Source organism: Phlebotomus papatasi, chromosome 2 (genome assembly GCF_024763615.1).
Source record: "Phlebotomus papatasi isolate M1 chromosome 2, Ppap_2.1, whole genome shotgun sequence".
Lineage (NCBI taxonomy): Eukaryota > Metazoa > Arthropoda > Insecta > Diptera > Psychodidae > Phlebotomus > Phlebotomus papatasi.
The window spans coordinates 106,360,521-106,368,895 of NC_077223.1; the positions used below are offsets into that span (position 1 = coordinate 106,360,521).

Genomic DNA, 8,375 nt, shown 5'->3' on the forward strand with positions numbered 1-8,375 from the left:
TCTCAAGTGCTTTTGCCTAATCGACTGTTCTTTATTTTGGGTCTTGTCATAACTGTTCGGTGGTTTTAGAACACGACGAAGACTGTGAAGCCGAAACATCTGAGATCAGTCATGTGCTAAAAAACTGTTTAGGAGAAGTATCTCAGCTTTTCAAAGCAGGAAGACATTCTTTTAGTACTTGATTTCTCTCGTTTGATTTTGCATAATTGACTTAACTATTTACCCAGTCATCGTTCTGTACTAAAATCACAAAACAATCGTAACAGGCACCACAGAGACTGAGAACGCAAAAAAGTCACGAGCAGTCATGTACTAAAAAACTGTTCAGGAGATCTCAGCTTTTCAAAGCAGGAAGACATTCTTTTTAGTACTTGATTGCTCTTATATTCTTCTGCATTACCGACTTTTCTTCGTATTGGTTCCTGTCTCGACTGTTTCCCCCATTCCTCGCCATGTTCTAAAATCACATGAGAACAGTCATGTACTAAAAAAAAAATGTACAGGAGAAAAATGTCCCCTTTTTTCATTTTTCACTGGAATAGCACCATAAGTCTTTCAGAGATGCAATTTTCTGTGTTCATCTAAGTTTTGGCAGTTCATGTCCATTCTGCTGGGAAACATGAAATCAAGTGGAAACATTTATTTTTTTAAAAAATAAATAATATGACCACACTAAAAAAAATGATGTTAACGTAAAGAGTAAAAAATAATCTCATTTCAGTGACTTATTTGTTATTAGTTGTTTCTTTTTCTCTCACTTTTTTCATTTATCTTACTAAATTATTGTCATTTCATTAAATAATATATTTTCTTTTTTTTTACCAATGGGTGTGGAGCATTTTTTTTATATTTTATTTTGGTGAAAAAAAAAATCAATTGAAGAGTAGTCTTTTTTTTCTGAATCCTACATCTTACAACTGTTTTAGCCGCCAAATAACAAAAACAAATGACACAATATTAATGAGAATGTGTAAAATGAGCTAATAAGATAAATAACCATTGCATTTTTATATTATTCATTTTTCTATAATAATTATCTCCATTATACTATGAATTGTTTCATTTCTTTTTTCTTTAATTTATTTTAGTTCAAAATATCACCAAGTTATTTTTTTTTATTTCAAAAAACCCCACCATCTGTCTTCATTTCCTTTTATTTATTTTTTTTTTATATATATTCATTATTCACGACTTGTATTGCTTTTTAATCTAATTCTTTTTCTTTCTGAAATGTGTTTGGTATTACATTCTCACCTAAAATTCCATATTCTTCTGTTTAATATCTAGTTTGACTTTTTTCTTTACTGTTTATAGAAATATTTCAATATACTCGTAGTTTTATTTTTTTATGTATATATATATTTCATGGTAAATATGAATTTTGCAACTATGCTCGAGATATCTCCACATAATTCAATTGGAAATAAAGGTAATAATTCAGAGTTTCTTAAATATTAGTCTAATAGTATTTTGCTTCATCTTTAAGTTGCATTTAAATAATTGTTTTTTTTTTGCTTTCATGATATTTTTAAATACTAGATTTTTTTTCCTATTTTCTTAATTGATTTTTTCTTAAATACCCTATTTAATAGAAATACAGTAAAATAAATATTTTAGTCTGGAATACAAATGTGTATTCTGAGTAAAATTTGTTGTATATTTTTTTTCTTTTTTTTTCTTTGTTACTCAATTAATTTAGACGGGGCAAATATTTGAAGAATACATTTTTATTTATGCGTTGGTTCTTAGGTAGAATATCACCTCTAAAATTTGTTGTTTCGATAATGCAAAAAACTTATTTGAACGACTAACTCCTTGCCTTGTGGGACTTTTTATTAAAAAAAAAATAGAGGAAGGTATTGTAGTTTCGGATGACAGAAGTAATATACAACATGCCTTTTACTCCAATAGCTAAATTGTTGTGGTCAATGCTAGGCTTTATTTTTCAAAGGTGTCTCGGCTAAAAGGCAAATAGTTTGCGTCCCGGTTAAAACACGGAAACCAAAATCCCGAATTAGTCCAAACAGAAGTAGATTCTTTATGTAAACACAAGTAGAGTTTGATTCTCCAATAGTGTCTTGGATGAAAGGTAAATGGAACTCTATTTGCACAAAAAGTCGTTGATGTTCGAAGAATTCAAATTCAATTTCGAATTTTCATATTAAATTTTCGAACAAGATGGGGAAAATTTATCAAATATCACACTAAAAAGCTGGCAAAAGGGTTACTCAGTGATTTTATGGAGTGATTAAATACTAGAACAAGAACAGTAATCGTCGTTTTCTGTTTTTCTCCTCACAACAATGTGAAGACCATCACATTTTGACACTTGATCACTTCGAAATTCGTAAAGGATGTACTTCAGCTAGATTTTTGAATGGCTTTTCTCTTTGCCAATTTCTACTTGTGTACGGAAAGAATATAATCCCGGGAATGGTTCTGTTCAGTAATAACCTTTCGAAGAGACAAAGCCACTCCAAAGTCAATCCAAACCTATTCGAAAATCTACCGGAAGCTTAAAGTGAAAGTTCACGTACTCGCCGCTTTAGCACTGATTGTTCTACCATTTCGAATTTCGGTATTCTTGACACTTCAAATGGGTCCAAACAGAAGTAGATTTTTGGAGTAAACACAAGTAGAGTTTGATTCTCCAATAGTGTCTTGGATAAAAGGTAAATGGAACTCTATTTGCACAAGTCGTTGAAGTTCGAAAAATTCAAATTCAATTTCGAATTTTCATACTAAATTTTCAAACAAGGTGGGGAAAATTTATCAAATATTACACTAAAAACTGGCACAAGAGTTACTCAGTGATTATGGAGTGATTAAATACTGGGACAAGAACAGTAAACGTCGTTGTACTGTTTTTTTTTCCTCACAACAATGTCAAGACCGTCACATTTTGACACTTGACTTCGAAATTCGAATAGGATGTACTTCAGCTAGATTTTCGAATGGTTTTTCCCAAGCGCCTGGCAAGTTGGCCTTTTTATATGGAGCTATTTGAAGCCAATTCCTAAATTGATCTCGGACTCAGCTCACAGTGCTCCGAGGAAAAATTTTATTTAAACAAAAATTTAGTATATTTATCCCTCCATACGGAAAGGTATCTTATGATACGGAAAAGCTTCTCACTTTTTAAATATTTAGCATAACGATCACGAGTGCAGAAAAATTCCCATACGCATTTGTATGTGAAAGTAAGAAATTGGCTTCAACTTTGAAGGCCACTCGCCGGGAACTAGGTTTTTCCCTTTGCAAATTTCTACTTCTGTACGGAAAGAATATAATCCCAGGAATGGTTCTGTTCAGTAATAACCTTTCGAGGCAAAGCCACTCCAAAGCCAATCCAAACCTATTCATAAATCTACCGGAAGCTTAAAGTGAAAGTTCACGTACTCGCCGATTTAGCGCTGATTGTTCCGCTATTTCGATTTTCGATATTCTTGGCAGTTCAGTCGTCAAAAAAAGTGAGTAAACGTTTGTTGCAAAAAGTAAATTTTTATGTAGTTTTGTGGAATTTCAGGATGACAGAATGTTTGAATTCCGATTTTATTATGACAAATGTCCTTTTCATGAACTCACTTACTTTTGTTCGTCGGTTTAAACTTTCGAACTTCCGAGGGGTTTTTACGTAAGTTCTCTCTGATCTCTCTGATATACCTTCGAATTGGTACAGTAGAAACCTCAACCAGAGTTGAGAGTTTTCAAATCGGAAATTATTATTACTACTCTGAAAAAAAATGTTTTGTCAAATTAACAAGACAAGTTTGTAAAAAGGATGTTCTTTCATACAGAATATGGAAAAGTTTTGTCAAATCGGCGGCCAACTGGATCTTGATAAGTTTGTCAAAAGGGTGTTTTTCCATATAAAATACAGGAAAAAGTTTTGTCAAATTGGTAAATAACAACCTTTTGACAAAATTTCAACAAAATCCATTTGTTAGTTTAACAAAACATTTTTTTTAAGAGTAAACGTAAGAATTCTTTCAAATAAATAGAACTTTATTTGCGCAAAATATTGTTTATGCTCGAAGAATTTAAATTCAATTTCGAATGTTGAATCAATGAAATATCACATTAAGAAGCTTCTTGAAGAATTACTCAGTGATTATCATTGGAACTACTATGTGAAAGGAATATTATGAGCCTTATTGCTTTGATTTTCTCAACAACAAAGTGAAGGACTTACTCATGTTGATACTCGAGAAACTTCAACATTCGAACTTTCGAAATTTCGAAACCGATTTTAGAATTTTTTAAACTCCAACTGTGAATGAACCAAATTTGGCTTTCGGAATTTTGCCTTTTGCGATTATAGCTGCCATCGAAATAGTTTGATATTTATACCATAGACACACTTACGACTTAAGCCAAGACACGGCTTTTCATCAATTTCTACAGTAGACTCTCACTCAATCGGCTCTTTTTCAATCGGGCGGAAAATTTTTTTTGACAATTTTCACGTTTAATTATGAAGCTAATTCGCTCAAATTCGCTGTAGTTCTTCCTATTTTATCGTGATTCTTTATAATTGAGCGCTTTTTGTGCAATTTACAAAGGCTTTGACGCTCAATTCTATCGCTAAACCGGATGACATTTTGCCCCATATTCCCGATTGAGAGAGAGTCTACTGCAAGTGGGAAACTGATGTGAATTAAGTCAAATCTTTATTTTGATTATAATTACGTTAAGCTGTCTCTCTGCTTAAGTCGAAAGTGTTTCTAGGGCATCACACAAAATATCGTTGACTTTTGAAAAATTCAAGCTGAATTTCGAATTTTCATACGAAAATTTCGCGTAAGTTTATGAAAAAATTCTGAAACACCACAGTAAGAAGCTGTCAAATTATTATGACTCTCGTTGCTTTGATTTTTCCCACAAAAAGAAAAGATCGACCATGTTGATACTTGAGACACTTCGAAATTCGAAAAAGAAATACTTCAGCCACAACGTGGACGAAGCGAGAATTAAAAATGTATTTTCTTTGATGTTCGAAACGGATCTTCGAACCATTTCCGAACTGATGGAAGTATCGACTAGTACGATACTTCCATCATCCGAACTTCAAAACCTTCCCCTAGCAAATTTTCCCCAAATAAAAATTAAATCGATATTGCATGGAAAAAAATCCCAAAATGTTAATTGAAATATTCTCACTGACCATACTTGAAAATCCAGCAAAGGGCAGATCATCCCACAAATATTTGAACCCCCGTAAATCTATGAATATTTAGAATTGTTTCTAATAATATTTTACATAATATTAGGTCGTTATTTTTTTTTTTGATATTATTGTATGACGAAAAAATATTGTGTGATGAAACAAAATATCTTCATACTTCATGACAGAAATCAAGTCTTTAATGCGCGAATATGAAAAAGTTTCAATACAATTTCTACTGTAGGATGTAAATTGCGAGAGGTTTCATGATTTACACTTCCTGCAAAGAATACAAAAAAAAATTGTTCTTCCTTTTAGTGTTAACAAGCGTAATATTAAAATATATAATAAATTCCGTACACTTGCTAAAGGCACCATATTTTTTTTATACTTATTCAAGTAGATTTACTGTCAGTTATCATTACATAATTCAACTTATGTTTCGTAAATGACAATTTTTTTAAATTACTTCTGGAAAAGCAAAAAAAGAATTAAATGGTAAATAAGACAAGGAATAAATAGAACTATCTATAAAAACATGTTGAACCTCTCCAACATTTTATATCCCACATTACAGTTTCTTATTATCACTGTTTCCGCTTTTTTCTCTAACGTTATATATCTTTTTGCTAGGCGACCGCGACACGTAATTTAGTGTATAAGAAAAAAATGTCAAATACAAACCTAATTTTATATATGTTCCTTTTTTTTATTTTGGTATAATAGTCAGTTATTTAAGGGTAATTTATCTTTCACACCTTTGTTCTGTAACATGCAACAATTCGGACATTATTGTAAGATATTTTTTATGCATAATATTTTCAATGTCCAAAGGATTTTGTTTATTTCAAATTGACATTTAAATTGTATTATAGTTGTGAATTATAAGTGTATAAGGTTTTTTCCACGTCAGGACTCGAAACTTTGATTCAAAGATATTGTTTTCTTTTTTTCAATCTTCCAAGAAAAAAAATCTGAAATTGCATTAATCTTGATATCACACTACACATTAAAATATTAAGAAATTGTTTATCACTTTGTTTAATTTTGCGGGAAATTTCTTTTTAATTAAAAACAGAGCTTTATCCAAACGGATTCTTCCTTTCGGTTTTTCGATATTCGGATGACAGCTGTAAAGCAGTATAATTGAACGACCCCCCCCCTCTTCGTATACAGGCTTCTATCTGTCATTTTCACGTCAAGTCTGTCAAGTTTGTCCGATTAAAATTCAAAGACAGTTTTCCACTGTCCATTAAGGCTACAAGAGTACAGGAGATGCCAGGAAAAAAAGAGGAATTCTGATACACTCAGCTCTTCGTTATCCGGCACTTCGACATCTGGGTGACAGCTGCCAAACACTGGCGATTGATGTATTTAAAACACATTTTACGAAACATGTAGTTTGTCCAGAATGAATTGTGACACAATCGTGATACAAAATGAAATAAAAACGTACCACGTGGCAATGGAAGCCAGGGAAGCCATCCTAGATATCGTACCTCTACAAATATTTTTACAGAAAACTGCAACCCAACAAGGGCTAGCGATCACTATGATCAAGGACCTTAAACCAGGTAACCTTATAGGCCACCTGGAAATACTGAAACACCTACAGAACACTCCAGTTGAAGTGGGACTGCATGATCTCAGAATCAAAAGACCGCTGATCGGGAACAAATTCAAGGTAGCAATATTTAACAGACAAGATGCACTCCAACACATCGATGAATCGAAAGATCATTGGTATACGCACGCGTCTAAAATGGAATGCGAATGTGGTATAGGCATTTTTGGCCCTGACACATATATTTCACTCCCCCTGGGTGCTGACATCTCAGTCTTTGAGGCAGAGATAATGGCCCTGGTATTCTGTACTGCAGAATGTGGGAGGAAGTATACAGATTCCACGACTATTAAAATATTCTCAGACAGCCAAGCGGCTCTGAGAGCTCTAGTTGCCCCCATATGCTCCTCAAAACTAGTTCTTGAATGTAGGCAGGAACTGAACAAACTGGCTGAACGACATCAGGTAATTCTTACTTGGATCCCTGGCCATTCGAATGTGGGGGGCAACAACACTGCAGATTCTTTGGCTAAATCTAATGCCAAGACACCTTTCATTGGTCCAATGCCTACTTGCGGTTATTCTGGGAGCCGTATCAAGCAGTTAATTTAATTCAGTTGACTTGATTTTGGTCATTCGAGCCGAATTTCCAGCATGCAACCATTTTGTTTATTCTGTATCATTTGGGAGATAATCAATTTCGAACTCATCTGACCATTTGGGATTCATTCTTAAATGTTTTTGGGATTTAATCCGGAGAAGTATTGAATATTGAAATTTTATCAGGAAGTTTTATCACTGCTCCTTAATTAAGCTGACTTAATTTTGGTCCTTCGAGCCGGATCTACCGCACATAATTCCATTGTTTCTGTCTTCCAACATATGGGAGAGAACTTAATGTGAATTTAGAACTATTTGGGAACCGAGAGAAGCATGGAATATTGGGATTTTATCAGGCAGTTTTCTCACTCCTCGATAAGTGAGCTCATATGATTTTGGTCCTTCGACCCGGATTTTCGGCATTTAATCCAGTTTTATCTATTTCCCATTAGCTATAAGAGAATCTACAATGAATCCGTTTGGTCATTTTGGATTTAATCGAATGTCTTAGGATTTAAAATGGGAGATGCATTGGATTTTGGAATTTTATTAGAAGGGTTTTCTCACTAATCCATGAGTGAGCTAATTACATTTTGGTCCTTCGACCCGGATTTCCGGCACTTAGACCTTTTTTATTTGTATCAGCTGAAAGAAGTGTTGAATAATTGGGGACTTTTTCGGGATTTTTTTTTACTCTTCCAAGATTTTGATTTACAAAATAGAAAGCCGAACTTGGCCCACGAAAACAGGTACAAAAAGATTGTAATAGGATTAACCAATGTTCGCAGACCAAGTTCAGCTTTTTATTACTAATTCAATGTGTAGTGTGATAACTCCCTTATAAAGAGTGCGAAAACAATCTCAAAAACCTATTAAAGGTACAAAATAAAGGAATAAGGAAACAAAAAGATTTTTGTAGTTAGTTACAGTAATACTCATTGTGAGTTTTTTTTGTTAAATTTACACATTTAATTTTTCCGTTATTCTCATGTCTTTTCTTTATTTAATAATTTTTCTTTTTGATAGTTGGATGTTTTATAGTATCAT

The 8,375-nt window shown here is 33.0% G+C and overlaps 1 long non-coding RNA gene across 1 annotated transcript; it reads left to right on the plus strand.

Annotated features, from left to right (window-relative positions):
- Positions 1-703: 703 nt before the first annotated feature.
- Positions 704-4,058, plus strand: LOC129800653 (uncharacterized). The gene is made up of 3 exons (XR_008751643.1): positions 704-2,017; positions 2,658-2,957; positions 3,246-4,058. It is a non-coding gene; the product is annotated as an uncharacterized LOC129800653 (long non-coding RNA).
- Positions 4,059-8,375: the final 4,317 nt, after the last annotated feature.